This window comes from Scyliorhinus torazame, chromosome 3 (genome assembly GCF_047496885.1).
Source record: "Scyliorhinus torazame isolate Kashiwa2021f chromosome 3, sScyTor2.1, whole genome shotgun sequence".
Taxonomy (NCBI): Eukaryota; Metazoa; Chordata; class Chondrichthyes; order Carcharhiniformes; family Scyliorhinidae; genus Scyliorhinus; species Scyliorhinus torazame.
Window position 1 is genome coordinate 161,995,985 of NC_092709.1, and position 20,423 is coordinate 162,016,407.

General features: G+C 47.3%; 1 protein-coding gene and 1 pseudogene across 1 annotated transcript in view; one reads left to right on the plus strand and one right to left on the minus strand.

Annotated features, from left to right (window-relative positions):
- Window positions 1-20,423, minus strand: part of kcnip4a (potassium voltage-gated channel interacting protein 4a) — a 969,743-nt gene that overhangs the window by 736,162 nt on the left and 213,158 nt on the right. The gene's annotated exons all lie outside the window — the stretch shown is intronic.
- On the plus strand, window positions 918-16,913 carry LOC140408215 (recQ-mediated genome instability protein 1-like; annotated as a pseudogene).

Here is a 20,423-nt window from a genome sequence, read left to right on the forward strand (position 1 = left end):
GTCATTCTTGGATGTTGTTCCTGATTGCATTTGTGATCTTGTTCTTAATGTAACTGGACTGTACAGTGGTTGCGGAGCTGAAACAGATTTGATTTGCCCTTGGTTACATCTGACTGTTGTGCCTTTGTGTGTAATGACTTCATAACACTTTGATTCTGAAGGAATTCTTGTCAACTCAGCTGGTTGCCATGTACCTTCTGTTGAATCCTAGTTGCAAACCTGTCCAACTGTAAATTGTTATATTTTTGTGCTGACAACATAAAAGAATAAGATTGCAGATTCACATGTGTTGAAATCAATGATCAACAGAAGTTTATTTGATAGGTACTGTACAAAAGCTGGTACTAGACAATGGGCAAAAGCCCGCAAAATAGCCGATGATGTTATGGTCATCATCTGACTCGGCTCGTAAAGAGACATCGCACACAACTACAATACCCCCATATATAACATAAACTTGGTAATTCTCCACCTGCACTTTTATCATGCATGTTGGTCAACTTTATTGTAGTTTTAAAAGTTCCTCTCTAGTTTTTGAGAGGGCATAATTGGTAAGCGTATGTAAATTAGTGCGCACTGGTCTGCCAGTGTTGGAAAGTTGCACTGAAAGGTGTTGATCTCAGTTTTGACATTGCAATGTGTTGATCTTGCTTGGTCCGACTATATTTCAGAATTAGGGATTTGGACTTCTGGTGGCGTGATGTGAGGGGAAAACGCGTACAAGGTGACTCCTGCAGGAACCTGACCTTTCTATTCTTTTTCCTGATACCACTTTATGAAAAAACTCTGAAATTATCTGGAGAAAGTTCTTCATCTCTGTGATGCCCAGCAGAGGCAAAGCCGGAAAAAAATTGGCCCGACAATTTACAACGACAGATTCAGACTCTGAAGCCTCCCATGGTTCAACTGGAGGTAAGATGGCGATTGCAGCTTCTTCTCTAGCTATTCCACTAAATGCCGATGCACTCAGCAAGATCTTACCGGTTGAATTCGAAAAGTATCGACACTACTTGGACTACTTGACTTTGGATCCTAAAAGATCAATCAAGGAGGCTTCTGCCCCTATTGTTCCGTTCATGAGATCACCAGCCAGATTGGCAAAACACAAGGAGCCACAATCGAGGACATGGAGACTACATTGTCTGGCCGTAGTGACAAGATCACCTTCTTGGAGTCCGACCTTATTGCTATTGATCAAAGATAATGAGACAGTAACATCCAAGTTGGACTACTCGGAGAACAGATCCAGAAGGCAAAATGTTCGTGTCGTGGTTTACCAGAGGGGATCAAAGGCCGCACACCTACTCAGTATTCCTCAGACCTGTTCCACAAAATGGTGGGCGAGAATATACCTCCGTCCCCTCTGGAATACAGCCTGGTGCTGTAATAGTGATATTTCACAGCATTGAGGAGAAGGAGCTGGTACTTTGATGGCAGGACAGCACCGAGAATTTACGTGGGAGGTCACTCTATCAGATTATGCCAGGACAGGAGTGCAGACCTAGCCAAAAAAAAGGCCACCTTTAACAAGGTTAAAGGGAGAACATGGGAGGGTGTAGGGGCGGGTTGCCTCACATCCTTTAAAAAGTACCTGGATCAGCACTTGGCACATCGTAACATTCAAGGTTATGGCCCAAGTGCTGGCAAATGGGATTTGGTAGGCAGGTCAGGTGTCTTTCATGAGTCAGTGCAGACTCAATGGGCCGATGGGCCTCTTCTGCACTATTATTCAGCGATTCTGTGAAATCATCCCTGTAAAAGAGTGGAGTCCTAGATCATCCCGATAATCAAGTTGAGTTACCTCTTCTTGATAGTTTCTTCAGTCTTTCCTCATCCTTTCAGAATTTCAAGCACCTTTATGGCTCTTCTGTGCAGCACTTGTCACCAGAAACTATTTTTCTTTGTCTTATCCCCTCACTGTCCACATTTGCTCCTTTAATGTTATTTTTTCCCCATGGCACATCCTTTGTCAGTGTTTTGCCAGTTACTGCCCTTCATACTTGTTCCTTTGCTGTTCTATTTTCATATTTTTATTGCCACCTTCCTCTCAAATTCCTTTTTGACTTCTGTCTTTGCTTCTGTTTTTTTCTCATCAAATTGCTTTTCCCTTTGCCATCTCATAATCCGAGACAAAATCTACCTTGTAACTATAAGACCATAAGACATAGGAGTGGAAGTAAGGCCATTCGGCCCATCGAGTCCACGCCACCATTCAATCATGGCTGATTTCAACTCCATTTACCCGCTCTCTCTCCTTAGCCTTTAATTCCTTGAGAAATCAAGAATTTATCAACTTCTGTCTTAAAGACACTCAACGTCCCGGCCTCCACTGCCCTCTGTGGCAATGAATTCCACAGACCCACCACTCTCTGGCTGAAGAAATTTCTCCTCATCTCTGTTCTAAAGTGACTCCCTTTTATTCTAAGGCTGTGCCCCCGGGTCCTAGTCTCCCCTGCTAATGGAAACAACTTCCCTACATCCACCCTATCTAAGCCATTCATTATCTTGTAAGTTTCTATTAGATCTCCCCTCAACCTCCTAAACTCCAAAGAATATAATCCCAGGATCCTCAGACGTTCATCGTATGTTAGGCCTACCATTCCTGGGATCATCCGTGTAAATCTTCGCTGGACCCGCTCCAGTGCCAGTATGTCCTTCCTGAGGTGTGGGGCCCAAAATTGCTCACAGTATTCTAAATGGGGCCTAACTAATGCTTTATAAAGCTTCAGAAGTACATCCCTGCTTTTATATTCCAAGCCTCTTGAGATGAATGACAACATTGCATTTGCTTTCTTAATTACAGACTCAAGCTGCAAGTTTACCCTTAGAGAATCCTGGACTAGGACTCCCAAGTCCCTTTGCACTTCAGCATTATGAATTTTGTCAGCATTTAGAAAATAGTCCATGCCGCTATTCTTTTTTCCAAAGTGCAAGACCTCGCACTTGCCCACGTTGAATTTCATCAGCCATTTCTTGGACCACTCTCCTAAACTGTCTAAATCTTTCTGCAGCCCCCCCACCTCCTCCATACTACCTGCCCCTCCACCTATCTTTGTATCATCGGCAAACTTAGCCAGAATGCCCCCAGTCCCGTCATCTAGATCGTTAATATATAAAGAAAACAGCTGTGGCCCCAACACTGAATCCTGCGGGACACCACCGGTTGCCATTCCGAAAAAGAACTTTTTATCCCAACTCTCTGCCTTCTGCCTGACAGCCAATCGTCAATCCATGTTAGTACCTTGCCTCGAATACCATGGGCCCTTATTTTACTCAGCAGTCTCCCGTGAGGCACCTTATCAAAGGCCTTTTGGAAGTCAAGATAGATAACATCCATTGGCTCTCCTTGGTCTAACCTATTTGTTATCTCTTCAAAGAACTCTAACAGGTTTGTCAGGCACGACCTCCCCTTACTAAATCCATGCTGACTTGTCCTAATCCGACCCTGCACTTCCAAGAATTTAGAAATCTCATCCTTAACAATGGATTCTAGAATCTTGCCAACAACCGAGGTTAGGCTAATTGGCCTATAATTTTCCATCTTTTTCCTTGTTCCTGTCTTGAACAGGGGGGTTACAACAGCGATTTTCCAATCCTCTGGGACTTTCCCTGACTCCAGTGACTTTTGAAAGATCATAACTAACGCCTCCACTATTTCTTCAGCTATCTCCTTTAGAACTCTAGGATGTAGCCCATCTGGGCCCGGGGATTTATCAATTTTTAGACCTCTTAGTTTCTCTAGCACTTTCTCCTTTGTGATGGCTACCATATTCAACTCTGCCCCCTGACTCTCCGGAATTGTTGGGATATTACTCATGTCTTCTACTGTGAAGACTGACGCAAAGTACTTATTCAGTTCCTCAGCTATTTCCTTGTCTCCCATCACAAAATTACCAGCGTCATTTTGGAGCGGCCCAATGTCAACTTTTGCCTCCCGTTTGTTTTTAATGTATTTAAAGAAACTTTTACTATCATTCCTAATGTTACTGGCTAGCCTACCTTCAAATTTGATCCTGTCTTTCCTTATTTCTCTCTTTGTTATCCTCTGTTTGTTTTTGTAGTCTTCCCAATCTTCTGACTTCCCACTACTCTTTGCCACATTATAGGCTTTCTCTTTTGCTTTGATGCATTCCCTAACTTCCTTTGTCAGCCATGGCTGCCTAATCCCCCCTCGGATAACCTTTCTTTTCTTTGGGATGAACCTCTGTAACGTGTCCTCAATTACTCCCAGAAACTCCTGCCATTGCTGTTCTACTGTCTTTCCCACTAGGCTCTGCTCCCAGTTGATTTTCGTCAGTTCCTCCCTCATGCCCCTGTAGTTACCTTTATTTAACTGTAACACCTTTACATCTGATTCTACCTTCTTTCTTTCAAATTGGAGATTGAATTCGACCATATTCTGCTCACTGCCTCCTAAGTGCTCCCTTACTTTAAGATCTTTAATCAAGTCTGGCTCATTACATAACACCAAGTCCAGAATGGCCTGTTCCCTCTATAACGGGTGATCAACAACCAACATCACCAGGTTTATATTGTAGACTATTCATTGGTATGGCTGTGCATTCTAGCCACTGACTGTGAGAACAAAATTTGATTAATCACACTCACAAGCACTGAAGAAAATTCTTTTTAAGTTTAGTCATTATTTTTTAATCTCCTGAAGCTACTGGAATTAAGCCCAAACAAAGTAAATTTGCCTCCTGAACAGAACCTGGCTCAAATATTTTGCTTTCGCTGTCACATTGCTGCAAAACCTAACCTTTATTCTATTCAATGCGGTAAATTGTTATCGTCACTGATGGATAATTTTGCAAGTGGATCACCCATTGTTCTGGGAACTGTCCAATTTTCATCCATTGACCTTTATGTAAGTGTCGGACTCTCAACAGAAAGTATGATTATAATATTCCTAAGCAGTCAGGCAATAATGCATTCTAAGGACCCATCATAATAATGAATATTCTAAGGTAGCTAAAGATACCTTACAGGGTGCCTTGTACTGTACTTGGGTGCAACGTAGCATCTCGGCACAGTACTTAGAGAAAAAATGGGTGGGGAGAATCACAGAAGTGTAATGCAGTTTGCTTACTTTTCCATAAATATAAATTAATGAATGAAAAATTGGCTAAGATCTGTTAAGGGTGTGCGAACTTCCCTATCCAATTTTTCTCTGTGCACTATGCCCACATGATTCTTTGCACCCAAATGCAGTAAAAATCTCTACCATTGATCAAAATACATTCTTGCTAGTCTTTAATGTAACAGGATTACTTAATCCTTCATGCGCGAATATTTGAAAGAGGAGAATATTTCTGCTATGGACAGGAAGGAGTGCATCGGGTAAAAACTTGTTAAGAACCTCTCAGAAGGAAACAGGTGATTTTTGTGACTCTTTGGTTGTGTGCCATTGTAGTACCTCACTATCTCCGGCTTCGCTGAAGATCCAGTTGGGTTTCGATAAAGTTAGGCTCATAAATTGCACAGATTACCGGGTGCCTTGTCACCATAATTTCAGTGGGAGTGTAATAGAACATTTCAGGAATATGTGGGGGCCCAGATAAACTGCCTTTGCTTGGAGTTTCCTAATAACCAAGGGGCAGAAACTCAGGTCTACCCCAAACATTGCCAATTCTATCAGAGGGGACATGGATTCCCTATTCTGACAATAGGAAGCCACTGAACAAAGTAGGATCCTGTATAATAGTCATGAATTCTGCGACCAGTAAGATGATGATACAGGTTAGAACATTTAGGACTGAGGTGAAGAGAAATTTCTTCACTCAAAGAGTAGTCGGCCTGTGGAATTCGCTACCACAGAAAGCTGTTGAAGCCAAAACATAGTATGTTTTCAAGAAGTAGTTAGATATAGCACTTGGGGCGAAGGGGATCAAAGCATTCGGGTGGAAGACGGGATCAGGATTTTGAGTTGGATGATAAGGCATAATCATAATGAATGGTGGAGCAGGCTTGAAGGGTGGAATGGCATCTTCCTGCTTCTATATTCTGTGTTTCTGTGATCACTGACCTTCAGAAGTAGGCCCCACCAAGAGGGCGTAGTGAAGGGGAGGCTGTGGGCAGTAGTGAAATGTGAAAGGTACAGGCCAGGGAAGTGACCTATATCTTTCTTCCAATGGGGCCACACATATATGCCCACATACCTTGATGCAAGTCAATTCTGGAGGGCACCATCGGACATGACCCTGACAAAGAACCCAAGATGCAGTGTAATTGCAGACCTAACACATTTAATACAAATGGTCTTGTTTATTTGTTTGCCTGAAGATCTGAATTATCTCTCACCAGCCAATTTTTGACATGAGTTTCCTCCCTCCATAGAAAAAGCTGTCAAACTTTATTGGGTAACTGCAAGGAAATACTTGTATGTGCACTGTCCTGAAGAATCGATGGTTGACATAGTGTTTTTCATCCTTCACATTTACTTTTCTTCTTTGGTCCATAAATGATGTGGCAGTCATTTTCTTGTACAGGTATGGTTTCAATTTGCTACCACATTCAGACTATCTCGTTGTTACAATCGAAGCTTCTACTGATATGTCAGATAATAGTATTTGGTTTGGAAAATAGAATTTTCTTTTAGTCTACGGGCTAAAGATATATAAATCTTTGTCTACTTCACATTGCACAATGTTGTTAAAGTTATTATTTGAAGGATATTAAATTCAATTCAGTTAAGATTAAGCACACTCTGAACACAGCATGATGCTGGGACAAAAATGTACAAAAAGCAATTATTCCTTTCACATTGTAACATCTAGTAAATGAAGCTATATCCATCACTACTACACATTTATATTGAACAGAATAATTACAAATTATAAGGTGGCAAGATATAGAAATTGAACATATTACAATTTTGAGTGGATTTTTACTGAAGTTGTACAAACCCCTTTGGATTGTTATATCACTATATATAAATATGTTAACCTTACTAGGTAGTTATATCATCTTTAGTTATTACTTTTTGCCATATTTCACTGTTGGTACATTTATCTGTGCCGGTAGTTCTAACTGAGAATATGTCAATCAATTGATAGCATTTCGTCTTATCAAAGTCGATCAAGAAGACCCATTTATCTGACACATCAAATTTCATTGTTAGCTGAGATTTACACTCAAGAAAATTATTCCCTGAGAAAATAACAAGGTAATTTTCAAAATGGGACAGCTCTATTGCACTTAAAAACAGGCAATGGAAGAGAGAAAATTGCGTGGCAAGGGTAGGTGCACGTAATTTCAACCCAGACGTGTTCATAAGGAGGTCGTACAAAGTCGCACAAAACAACAACACTGTGTTTCGTTAAGTGGATTGCGGCAATTTTCGGGAGCAAATTTTCACCTGTCACATTCATCCACAATGTGGCGAACAGTATGGTCTGGGTGACTGCAATCGCATGCCAGGTTGTCCTTAAAACTCCATAGAAACCACAGAATCCCTACAGTGCAGAAGGAGACCATTCTGCCCATTGTGTCTGCACCGACCCTTCAAAAGAGCACCCTGCATAGGCCCCCTCCCCGCCCCATCTCCAGACCCCCAGATCTCCAGTTAACCTGAACATCCTTTTGGACACCATGGGCAATTTATCATGGCCAATACACCTAACCTGCACATCTTTGGAGTGTGAGAGGAAACCAGACCACCCGGGGGCAACCGGGGCAGACACGGCGAGAATATACAAACTCTACACAACCATCCAAGGTCGGAATCGATCCTGGGTGCCTGTGAGGCAGCAGTAGTAACCACTGTGCCACCTGCCCCAGTTTTGGAAGAGTTTTTCTGTCTTTGTATGGAGAGTGTAGATTGCTGTTTTTCAAGGTCAAAGCTTGGAGGCTCTACTATCAAATCACTTATCAGATCTTAGTTGCCAATATTGGTGTAGCCTAGAGGCTGCATCTTATGTGGTGTTTGTTAAAATCTGCGAAGCTCAAAGCATTTGCAAGCTTCAGGAAGATATTATCTAAAATATATCATGAAGTGGTTAAAGGCACAAGATATTGCAAAAGCTACGAGTCGTGATGACATCTGGGATATAGCATGAAGACTTGTGCTCTAGAGCTAGTTACATCTCTAGCCAAACTGCAACTAGAATACTGGCATCTACCCAACATTGGGAACCATTGCTCAGGTCCAAATAGTACAAACCTAATCCAGCCAATTCCAACCAGGTCAGTTTGCTCCCAATTATCAAAAAGAGATGGTAGGATTAGTTGAAAATGCGATAACCTGCTCAGTGTGAGTTCTGATATAGTCATCGGGTTCCAGACATCATTACAGCCTTGATCCAAACATGGACAATAATAATAATAATCTTTATTAGTGTCACAAGTAGGCTCATATTAACACTGCAATGAAGTTACTCCCGAAAATCCTTAAGTCGCCACACTCAGGTGCTTGTTCGGGTACACGAGGGGAGAATTCAGAATGTCCAATTCATCTAACTAGCACGTCTTTTAGGCATGCGACCTGGGGGTGGCCTATATTGTCGGGGCCGGCCCGCGGTGTGGGTCCGCCATGTTGCATGGGGCTGCTGCATGCAAGCGCGGACCCGCGGTCGAAAGTGCAGGGCCCCGTATCGGCAGCCGGAGATGCGAGGACTATTCCGGGGCCCTGCTAGCCCCCTTCAAAATGGAGAATCACTCTGGACTTTCTCCAGGAAAGTCCAGAGTGATTTGCACCCATTTTCCCGCTGGCGTGGGGACATAGCCCCATTATCAGAGAATTCTGCCCACTGTTTCGGAGTCAAATTGGCAGCCAAGAATCTGCCTATAACTTCTAGGGGTGGCCAAGTTCCATCAGAAATTTATGCAGAAGAAATGTTTCAGATGGCAAAGAGTTATATGGAATAGCAATTTGATTTGACCAAGACCGGTACAGAGATTGAACAGAAATTTTTAAAGTATGGTGCTGGTTTCACAATTTTTAAAAGCACAAGTGAACCGTGTGTGGTAGTATGCATTAGAGGTCATGTGGGACTGTGAAGCCGTGATGTCATTGGCTGACAGATCCCGGGTCCAGGTTGGCTGTTGACCTCTAGCTCCGCCCTGAAGGCGGAGTATAAGAACCAGGAGTTCTCCCCCGCAGGCCAGTCTGTTACTGAACTGCGGGGAACAAGTCACGCTTAATAAAGCCTCATCGACTTCATCTCTATTCGTCTCTCGTGAGTCTTTGTGCGCTACAATTTATTAAGCGTGCTTAAAGGACTATGGAGCTCAGGATCATCCCGGAATGCCTGAGGATCAACCCCCACGCAGTGAACTCAGCAGCAGTTTTTAAACACTGGCAGACTTGTTTCGAAGCATACCTCCGAACGGCCCCCGGCCGGGTCACAGAAGACCAGAAACTACAGGTCCTGCACTCGAGGGTAAGCCCGGAAATTTTCCCTATCATAGAAGACGCAGAGGATTTCCAGACGGCGTTCGCAGCACTAAAAAGCATCTATGTTCGCCCAGTGAACCAGATCTACGCACGCTACCAACTCGCAACGAGACGGCAAAGTCCCGGAGAATCGCTAGACAAATTCTACGCCGCGCTGCTAATTTTGGGACGGGCCTGCAGCTGCCCGCCGGTAAACGCGATTGAACACACGGACATGTTGATGCGCGATGCGTTTGTGGCTGGTATGAACTCTCCCCAAATCCGCCAAAGACTTTTAGAAAAAGTGTCGATAGGACTCTCAGAGGCACGGGCCCTTGCAGCCTCACTAGATGTGGCCGCGCGAAACGCCCGCGCGTACGGCAGCCCCTTGGGCTCCGTGGACCCCCGTCGCGACAAACCCCACCCCACAGGCTTGCGCGGTTCAGACGCCAAGTCATCCCGGGGGAGCCCGCTGCTATTTCTGCGGTCAGGCGAAACACCCCCGGCAGCGCTGCCCGGTCCGCGCAGCGATTTGCAAGAGCTGCGGGAAAAAGGGCCATTTCGCGGCTGTGTGCCGGTCCCGGGAGGTCGCCGCTGTCCCCGGAGAACAAGGAGTCCTGCGCGTTTCTAACGCTCCCCAACCCCCCCAGCGCCCCATGTACGACCCGCAGGCGCAACCATTTTGGGTCCCGGCCACCGCTGTCCCTGGAGAACAAGGTGTCCAGCGCATTTCAAACGCTCCCCAACCCCCCCAGCGCCCCATGTGCGACCCGCAGGCGCCGCCATTTTGGGTCCCGGCCACCACGAGGGGAGGAGGGGCGCCGCCATCTTGGGACCCCCCAGCCCTGTGCGACGCATGGGGGCGGCCATTTTGTCCACCCCGCCGCCATCTTGTGACCCCCCAGCCATGTGCGATGCATGGGGGCGGCCATTTTGTTAACCCCCGCCACCATCTTGGACGGCAACAATGGACCCCAGCATCGATGGCTCCACGGGGTTCGAGGAAGACGCTGAAGCACTACGACCACGTCTGGCTTCAATGACGCTGGACCAAGCACGGCCCCGGACGCTCCAGACGACGACAACAACGGTGCTGATCAACGGGCACGAGACACCATGCCTGGTCGACTCCGGGAGCACAGAAAGGTTCATCCACCCCGACACGGTAAGACGCTGTTTTTTGACCATCCGTCCCAGTGCGCAAAAGATTTCCCTAGCTGCAGGATCCCACTCTGTACAGATCAAAGGCTTCTGCATAGTGACCCTAACGGTGCAAGGGAGGGAGTTTAAAAACTACAGGCTCTACGTCCTTCCCCAACTCTGCGCGCCCACATTACTGGGATTAGACTTCCAGTGCAATCTGCAGAGCCTAACCTTCCAATTCGGCGGCCCAATACCCCCACTCACTATCTGCGGACTCGCAACCCTCAAGGTTGAGCCCCCATCCTTGTTTGCAAACCTCACCCCGGATTGCAAACCCGTCGCCACTAGGAGCAGACGGTACAGCGCCCAGGACCGGACATTCATTCGGTCCGAAGTCCAGCGGCTACTGAAGGAAGGCATAATCCAGGCCAGCAATAGTCCCTGGAGAGCACAGGTGGTAGTAGTAAAGACAGGGGAGAAGCAAAGGATGGTCATAGACTATAGCCAGACCATCAACAGGTACACACAGCTAGATGCGTACCCTCTCCCCCGCATATCCGACATGGTCAATCGGATTGCCCAATATAAGGTCTTCTCCACCGTGGACCTCAAGTCCGCCTACCATCAGCTACCCATCCGCCCAAGTGACCGCAAGTACACAGCCTTCGAGGCAGACGGGCGATTATACCACTTCCTAAGGGTCCCATTTGGTGTCACAAACGGGGTCTCGGTCTTCCAACGAGAGATGGACCGAATGGTTGATCAACACGGGTTGCAGGCCACGTTCCCGTATCTCGACAATGTAACCATCTGCGGCCACGATCAGCAGGACCACAACGCCAACCTCCAAAAATTCCTCCAGACCGCTAAAGCCTTGAACCTCACATACAACGAGGACAAGTGCGTTTTTAGCACAAACCGGCTAGCCATCTTGGGATATGTAGTGCGCAATGGGATAATAGGCCCCGACCCCGAACGTATGCGCCCCCTCATGGAATTTCCCCTCCCTCACTGCTCAAAAGCCCTAAAACGCTGCCTGGGGTTCTTTTCATATTACGCCCAGTGGGTCCCCCAGTACGCAGACAAGGCCCGCCCCCTAATACAGACCACGACCTTCCCTCTGTCGACAGAGGCTTGCCAGGCCTTCAGCCGCATCAAAGCGGATATCGCAAAGGCCACGAGGCGCGCCATCGACGAGTCCCTCCCCTTCCAGGTCGAGAGCGACGCCTCCGATGTAGCTCTAGCAGCCACCCTTAACTGAGCGGGCAGACCCGTGGCCTTTTTCTCCCCAACCCTCCACGCCTCAGAAATCCGCCACTCCTCAGTGGAAAAGGAAGCCCAAGCCATAGTGGAAGCTGTGCGACATTGGAGGCATTACCTGGCCAGCAGGAGATTCACTCTCCTCACTGACCAACGGTCGGTAGCTTTCATGTTCGATAATGCACAGCGGGGCAAAATTAAAAATGACAAGATCTTAAGGTGGAGGATCGAGCTCTCCACCTTCAACTATGAGATCTTGTACCGTCCCGGAAAGCTGAACGAGCCGTCCGATGCCCTATCCCGCGGCACATGTGCCAACGCACAAATTAACCGTCTCCAAACCCTCCACGAGGACCTCTGCCACCCGGGGGTTACTCGGTTCTACCATTTTATAAAGTCCTGCAACCTCCCCTACTCCGTGGAGGAGGTCCGTACAGTCACAAGGAACTGCCACATCTGCGCAGAGTGCAAACCGCATTTTTTCAGGCCGGATAGTGCGCACCTGATCAAGGCCTCCCTTCCCTTTGAACGCCTCACCCTGGATTTCAAAGGGCCCCTCCCCTCCACCGACCGCAACACATACTTCCTGAACGTGGTGGACGAGTACTCCCGTTTCCCCTTCGCCATCCCCTGCCCTGACATGACAGCGGCCACAGTCATTAAAGCCCTTAACACCATATTCACACTGTTCTGTTGCCCCGCATACGTCCATAGCGACAGGGGGTCCTCCTTCATGAGTGACGAGCTGCGCCAGTTCCTGCTCAGCAAGGGTATAGCCTCGAGCAGGACGACCAGCTACAACCCCCGGGGGAACAGGCAAGTAGAGAGGGAGAACGGCACGGTCTGGAAGACCGTCCTACTGGCCCTACGGTCAAGGGATCTCCCAGTTTCACGGTGGCACGAGGTCCTCCCGGACGCCCTCCACTCCATCCGGTCGCTACTGTGTACCACTACTAACCAAACGCCTCATGAGCGCCTCCTTGTCTTCCCCAGGAAGTCCTCCTCTGGAACGTCGCTGCCGACCTGGCTTGCGGCCCCAGGACCCATCTTGCTCCGGAAACATGTGCGGGCGCACAAGTCGGACCCGTTGGTCGAGAGGGTTCACCTCCTCCACGCGAACCCGCAGTACGCCTACGTGGAGTACCCCGACGGCCGACAGGACACGGTCTCCCTGCGAGATCTGGCGCCCGCCGGCAACACTCACACTCCCCCGACACCAATCACCCCCTCCCTGCCACCGGCGCACCCCGCGACCGCCCCCTTCCCGGGAGGATCGGTCCTCCTCCCAGGTCCGACCAGAAGTGAAGCTGAAGCAGAAACCGTAAAGCTGCCGGAGACAACAACACTGGAACAAGCACCACCACCACCGGGGCTGAGGCGATCGACAAGGACGACCAGACCGCCCGACCGACTTGTGGCATCGGTGTAACACTAGAATGTTGTGGACTTTAACGAGAATTTTTTCCCTTTTTCCCTCTTACGAATACTGTAAATAGTTTTTAAAAAAACCCTGTACATACTGTGATGACATGCAAAAGTTTTTCCTCCCAGGACCAGCCTTGTAAACCCCTACCACCATGCGAAGCACCACCCCGCCGGGTTCATTTTTAACAAGGGGTGAATGTGGTAGTATGCATTAGGGGTCATGTGGGACTGTGAAGCCGTGATGTCATTGGCTGACAGATCCCGGGTCCTGGTTGGCTGTTGACCTCTAGCTCCGCCCTGAAGGCGGAGTATAAGAACCAGGAGTTCTCCCCGCAGGCCAGTCTGTTACTGAACTGCGGGGAACAAGTCACGCTTAATAAAGCCTCATCGACTTCATCTCTATTCGTCTCTCGTGAGTCTTTGTGCGCTACACCGTGATGTCGGGAATTTGGCCCATCGGACGCGGAGAATTGCATAGGCCCCGGAAAATTCCGGGTCAGGCCCACTAATGACACACAAATGATTTTTACTGTACATGCGTTCCGGATCACATTGATGCCGCTGTTGAGGTGATGGAGAATAGCGATTTGGCGTCAAATTGGCGCCCGTAGCGATTTTGGCGTTGGAACCTATGGTCCGCCCAATCGCGTTTCTGGAATCAGCCAATGGAGAATCCCACCCCTTATCTAGCTGACCCTCCAAGAATTCACCTACGCACATGTGCAGTCGCAGGGTCTGCAGATCACACATTGAACTGAGCAAACAAACCCAGAACCCATTGAACCGGAGTGGAAACAAGTTATCCCTGAACCCGAAAGATGTCTCAGAAGAAAGTGAGATTGGTGAGTGTTAACTAATTTGAATTTTCTTTTTATAGAATTTACAATGCATTAGGAGGCCATTTGGCCCATCGTGTCTGCATTGGCCCTTGGAAAGAGCACCCTACATAAGCCTACACCCTACTTAAGCCTATGTCCGTAACCCAGTAACCCCACCTAACATTTTTGGACCCAAAGGTAATTTAGCATGGCCAATCCACCTAATCTGCACATCTTTGGACTGTGGGAGGAAACCAGAGCACCCTGAGGAAACCCACACAGACACGTGGAGAACATGCAGACTTCGCACAGATAGTGACCAAGACGGGAATCGAATGCAGGTGCCTACCGTTCTGAAGCAACAGTGCTAACCACTGTGCTTCCGTGCCACCGGGAAAAGGACACCACTAATGAACAAGTGACGTCAACACACATATCCCAGAGATCTTGGAAAGCAAAACCAACTCGAATGTTGATATTGCAATTAACAGGTGGAGATCAGGAGCTCCAAGGTATGGAGTACTAGCCTATTCCTGCTCTCAACCACAGCCTTTCACCAGGTACAAAAGTCTTGTTGATTGGTAATATCACCTGCCGATTAGGACTTCTGCTTCTTAAACCTGAAAATGTGTGGGTGCTAGGAAGTGAAGTGGAGTCTCTTGTTGAAGAAAACTCCCAAGAGAGAATACTTGCAAGGTTAATTGGGGAACCATATGACAATGCCATAACTAGAGTGAATGGTAATGATCAAAATAGAGCTCACAGGATTGATGGTGCAGCCACCTGAGCTGGCCACTTCCTGACTTAAAATGGAGAACCACCGAAAAGGCTGAAGGGAAATTCAGCCAACACAGGCAAAAACTAGCAGGTGCAAGGTTACTGTGTATTAGACTCTGCAGAAACCCAGACAGCATCGATACAAGCAGCCATCTGCATAGTAAGGTAGCAGCCATCTACATAGTAATGAGCGATCCCTGGGAACAATCAAAACATTTTAATGTAAACAAGGCCAAGCCAGACTCCTCGGTGCCAGCAGGAGCCAACACAAAAGACGTTAACGGACACTTAAAGACCGCCCAACGATCAGGGAACAGCTCCAGTATTGGAGAAATCGAACCAAGCGATTGGAATGAAGTCCAATCACTTGAAACCAGGTGCGGGGTCCGCCCCGAAGGGCGGGACGCCCCTGGGGATGATAAAGTAAAGCCCCCAAGTTCAAATCGTCCTTCTTGACAGGGTCACTCAGCAACGCGAAGCAACCCCTGAGAGTGAACTGTCCGGCGGCCTCCAAGAAAGTAAGTCTCAAGTCAACGTTCGCTACAAGATAGGCGCTCCTAGCTACCAGTCCATACCAGCTTTTGAATCCCGCAGACTCAGAACCCGAACGAAAGGCCATTTGTTCCCCTGACCTGGTAGGCCAGTCCGAAGCTAAGTATTGGCCTGTTAGTTATAGAAATAGCCTAGAAAGTAGAGTTTATGCATGAGTAACGATTTACTGTGTATAATAAATGTGTATTGATTTGAATCTTACTAATTGGTGTGTTGAGTTATTGATCATTACTTGAACTTGAACCTCGTGGCGGTATCATAAAGATACCTGGCGACTCTAGAGCAAAGGTTATAAAACAGAGCCAATTGAACCAACCAAAAGTTAGCAACAATGTGATGCCCCAACTTTTGGGACCTTCAGACTATGAGCTGTTCACTGGTTTTGATGACGATGATCTAGTTTTAGAGCCCAGGATATAGTCTGAAAGTGGGTATTGCAATAAAACTGGTGTTTCACTGAGTATGTCAAATTGCACACATCTATCAACCAGTGCTTTAAATAGCAGATGGCAAAGTATGGAATCCCAGACTCCAGAAATATCCAGAGAATTTCAAAGTGAAAACAGAAAATTATTAGATTATAATGACGAGGACTTTAATGAGTTTCCCTTGAATGAACTGGATGATGATTTGTCCTTACAGGATGAAATTCATGCAGACATTGAGCCTGGTGAAGCAATGATCCAGCCCCCAAAATCTCACAAATCCTTAGAAGAACCTCCAAGAGGTAATGCAAAACATCTTGCAGAATCAACAAACGGCAGATCCAGTCCATGCCAAGAGCAAAATCTAAAAGCTGCCGATAATACCTCTGGCTACAGATTACAAAGCCAAGTTAAGCTTCTTGGAAGTGACAGATATACTAAAAGTACAGGGCCAGGTTCCATGCTAAATAACTCAAATGCTCACGTGTCACAATTTTTTGAAAAAAACAATCATTAGTCCTGTGGAAAGAAGAAATAATACAAATATTCTCACTATGGAACTGGAATATGAGCAGCAAAAATCTTTAATGTTGTGTGAGTCCTTTGACAGTGGAGCGAAGCATGATATTAATCCTGAAAATCTGTGCACCATGTCTGCAGTAATTTCAGGTTCCTCCAGCAAGGAAGGAAATTTTCATCAGGACTGTGGGAGAAGAAGCAATATGAATGGAAGAAAGTTCAACAGTGGATCTGTAGAATTGAACTCCGAACCATTTACATACCTACACATTCTCTCAGGTAAGAAACTTGATGTAATAACTGTGGTAGAAATCAAAGGCTTCATTGTTACTTTACTAAATAAACTCACAAGTAATGGTGATCTGTGGAGTATTAAAGCTAGAATATCAGACGGTACTGCCTACATGGATGCAGAATTTGGTGATGATATTTTGAGAAGCTTAATTGGCTTCTCAGTTGCTGAAATGAGAGTCTCAATAAAATGTCCCAGCTAACAGCGAAAGGTAACTGTAAGGGTTTCAGGAATGCCAACAGGAGTTGGTAGACCTCTGTTGTCGAATGACTATTGAATTTAACCCAACTGTAACTACTTCCAGAGTTCTGGCTCTCTGCAACTGTTAGAAACGTTGAGTATGTGAAGAAAGAGCTGTGTTTAAATAATTAGGCAGGTGGAATTTGAGGCATTTTTTGCCGTGTGCTCTTGCTTTACAGATTTGGAAGATTTTAAACATATTAAAAATACATGCTTGTGTTGAACTTATTGACTTCTAAAAAATAGAACAACCAAAAAATAATAATTTATACAGTATTTATTTTATATTTAGTCATTTATTTAATTTTGCAAATTATTTTGGCTCTGAACGCACAATACAGCACATGTACAGTCCAGTATTTCAACTTGTACATTGTTTTTCTGGGCAAGAAATGCCTGAAGGAAAGTAAGTCTGGTTTTTCATTGATTCCTATGGAAACCCATCATTTAAAATAATCATCAACACAACTCTAAACAAGGACTCACGGTAATACAGTGGTTAGCACTGTTGCTTCACAGCGCCAGGGTCCCATGTTCGATTCCTGGCTTGGGTAACTATCTGTGCGGAGACTCCATGGGCGGGATTCTCCGAGCCTCCATGTCGAAATCGCGATCAGCATGGGGGCGGAGAATGGGCGTTGACGCCGGAATTTGGCGCGATGCCGCTCCCGCGATTCTGTGATCCCCACAGAATCGCAGCGAATCGCGCGCACTGTCTACGCGGCGCCGGTAGGGGCATTGACAGAGGCCCGCCGCGATTCTCCGATGAAAATAGGCTGTGTTCCCGATGGCGTGGTTCTAACCACGTTTTGCCTGTCGGGAAAGCTAGTGGTGACTGCGGAGTCAGTCCACGGCCGCCCTGGTGGGGGGCGGGGGGATCCTTCATCGGGAGGAGGCCTCAGGGATGGCCAGCCTAGCGATCGGGGGCCATCTCGGGGGGGCCTATATTTTCTGGGCCGCTCCGCAGTGCGAGTCCGCCATGTCGCGCGGGACAGCCGCCGAAGACTGATGGCGTGCGCATGCGTGGACTCCCGACGGGAAGTGCAGGGCCCCACATCCGCAGCCAGAGCTGCGAGGAGTACTCCGGGGCCCTGCTAACCTCCTTCAGGTAGGAGAATCACTCTGGACTTTCTTCAGGAAAGTCCAGAGTGAAACGCCCGCGTTTTGATGCTGGAGTGGGGACATAGCCCCATTTTTGGAGAATGCTGCCCCACGTTCTACCTGTGTCTGTGTGGATTTCCTCCGGGTGCTCCAGTTTCCTCCGACAAGTCCCGAAATACTTGTTAGGTAATTTGGACATTCTGAATTTTCCCTTTGTGTACCTGAATAGGCGCCAGAATGTGGCGTCTAGGGACTTTTCACAGTAACTTCATTGCAGTGCTAATGTAAGCCTACTTGTGACAATAAAGATTAAATAAAATAAAAAAACAACTGCGGCTGTAAAAGCATGTCAAAGGCTATGTATACTGCAGTGAGTAATTCATATCCTGACACTCTAAAACCTATCCACCAGCCACAAGGCACAATCAGGAGTTTGATGCAATAGTCTTCTCTTCGCTGAAACTTGAGACCACCCAGGACAAAGCAGTCAAGTTGATCAACACCCATCCACCACTTTAAGTATGCACTCCCTCCATTCCTGGCAGCAGTCTGTATCATATGCAAGATACACTGAAGTAACCCACCAAGGCTCCTTCAACAGAACCTCCCTCAACCATCTTGAAGAATAAAAATAGTAGAAGCATAATACTGAGGTGATTCACTTTGGAAGGAATAACAGGAATGCGGAATATTTAGCTAATGGTAAAGTTCTTGAAAGTGTGGATGAGCAGAGGGATCTAGGTGTCCATGTACATAGATCCCTGAAAGTTGCCACCCAGGTTGATAGGGTTGTGAAGAAGGCCTATGGAGTGTTGGCCTTTATTGGTAGAGGGATTGAGTTCCGGAGTCGGGAGGTCATGTTGCAGCTGTACAGAACTCTGGTACGGCCGCATTTGGAGGATTGCGTACAGTTCTGGTCACCGCATTATAGGAAGGATGTGGAGGCTTTGGAGCGGGTGCAGAGGAGATTTACCAGGATGTTGCCTGGTATGGAGGGAAAATCTTATGAGGAAAGGCTGATGGACTTGAGGTTGTTTTCGTTGGAGAGAAGAAGGTTAAGAGGAGACTTAATAGAGGCATACAAAATGATCAGGGGGTTGGATAGGGTGGACAGTGAGAGCCTTCTCCCGCGGATGGATATGGCTGGCTCGAGGGGACATAACTTTAAACTGAGGGGTAATAGATATAGGACAGAGGTCAGAGGTAGGTTCTTTACGCAAAGAGTAGTGAGGCCGTGGAATGCCCTACCTGCTACAGTAGTGAACTCGCCAACATTGAGGGCATTTAAAAGTTTATTGGATAAACATATGGATGATAATGGCATAGTGTAGGTTAGATGGCTTTTGTTTCGGTGCAACATCGTGGGCCGAAGGGCCTGTACTGCGCTGTATTGTTCTATGTTCTATGTTCTATACTTGGATCTATATTGCCATCCATTCATTGTCATTGGGTCAGGATCATGGGACTTCCTTGCTAACAACACTGGCGGTGCACCTGCATCTCAAAGCTTACAGCAATTCAAGGACGCAGCTCACCACAACTTTTTCAAAGGTGACTGGGTATGAGAAACTATTGCCAGCATTTCCAGCAGCGCTCATAACTCATGAATGAATAAAAATAAACAACTCATTCACAAATGTCCTTCAGTAATTCCTACTCAGTCTGCCCTATACTCTAGGCCCACAATATGGGCTGTTGTGGGGAATTTTAACCTTGCTCAAGACAGGCAATTGAGAAGGTTTTAATTTGATTAAATATGTGACAACCAACCACAATCCATCATGAATATGAATACCTCCAATTTAACTGTGGCAGGTTTGGAGACGTCTAAATAACTCACTCTGGATCGGTCTGTGGTTATAATATTGCAAGAATGAAAAATTTCAAAACGTGAGCTCTTCAGTGGCAACTCATTATAGAGCACATCAGATGAACATTTCCTTTTGCCCTGCATTAACAGTTATATCCAACATGTCTTCTACTGTTTCTGTCCTTGAATGAACAGCATGGGCGAAATTCTCCCCCAACGGCGCGATGTCCGCCGACTGGCGCCAAACACGGCGCCAATCAGACGGGCATCGCGCCGGCCCAAAGGTGTGGAATGCTCCGAATCTTTGGCGGCCTAGCCCCAACATTGAGGGGCTAGGCCGACACCGGAGGGACTTCCACCCCGCCAGCTGGCGGAAATGGCGTTTGTTGCCCCGCCAGCTGGCGCGGAAATGCGGCGCATGCGCGGGAGCGTCAGCGGCCGCTGACAGTTTCCCGACGCATGCGCGGGAGCGTCAGCGGCCGCTGTCAGTTTCCCGCGCATGCGCAGTGGGGAGAGTCTCTTCCGCCTCCGCCATGGTGGAGGCCGTAGCGGAGGCGGAAGGGAAAGAGTGCCCCAACGGCACAGGCCCGCCCGCGGATCGGTGGGCCCCGATCGCGGGCCAGGCCACCGTGGGGGCACCCCCCGGGGTCAGATCACCCCGCGCCCCCCCCAGGACCCCGGAGCCCGC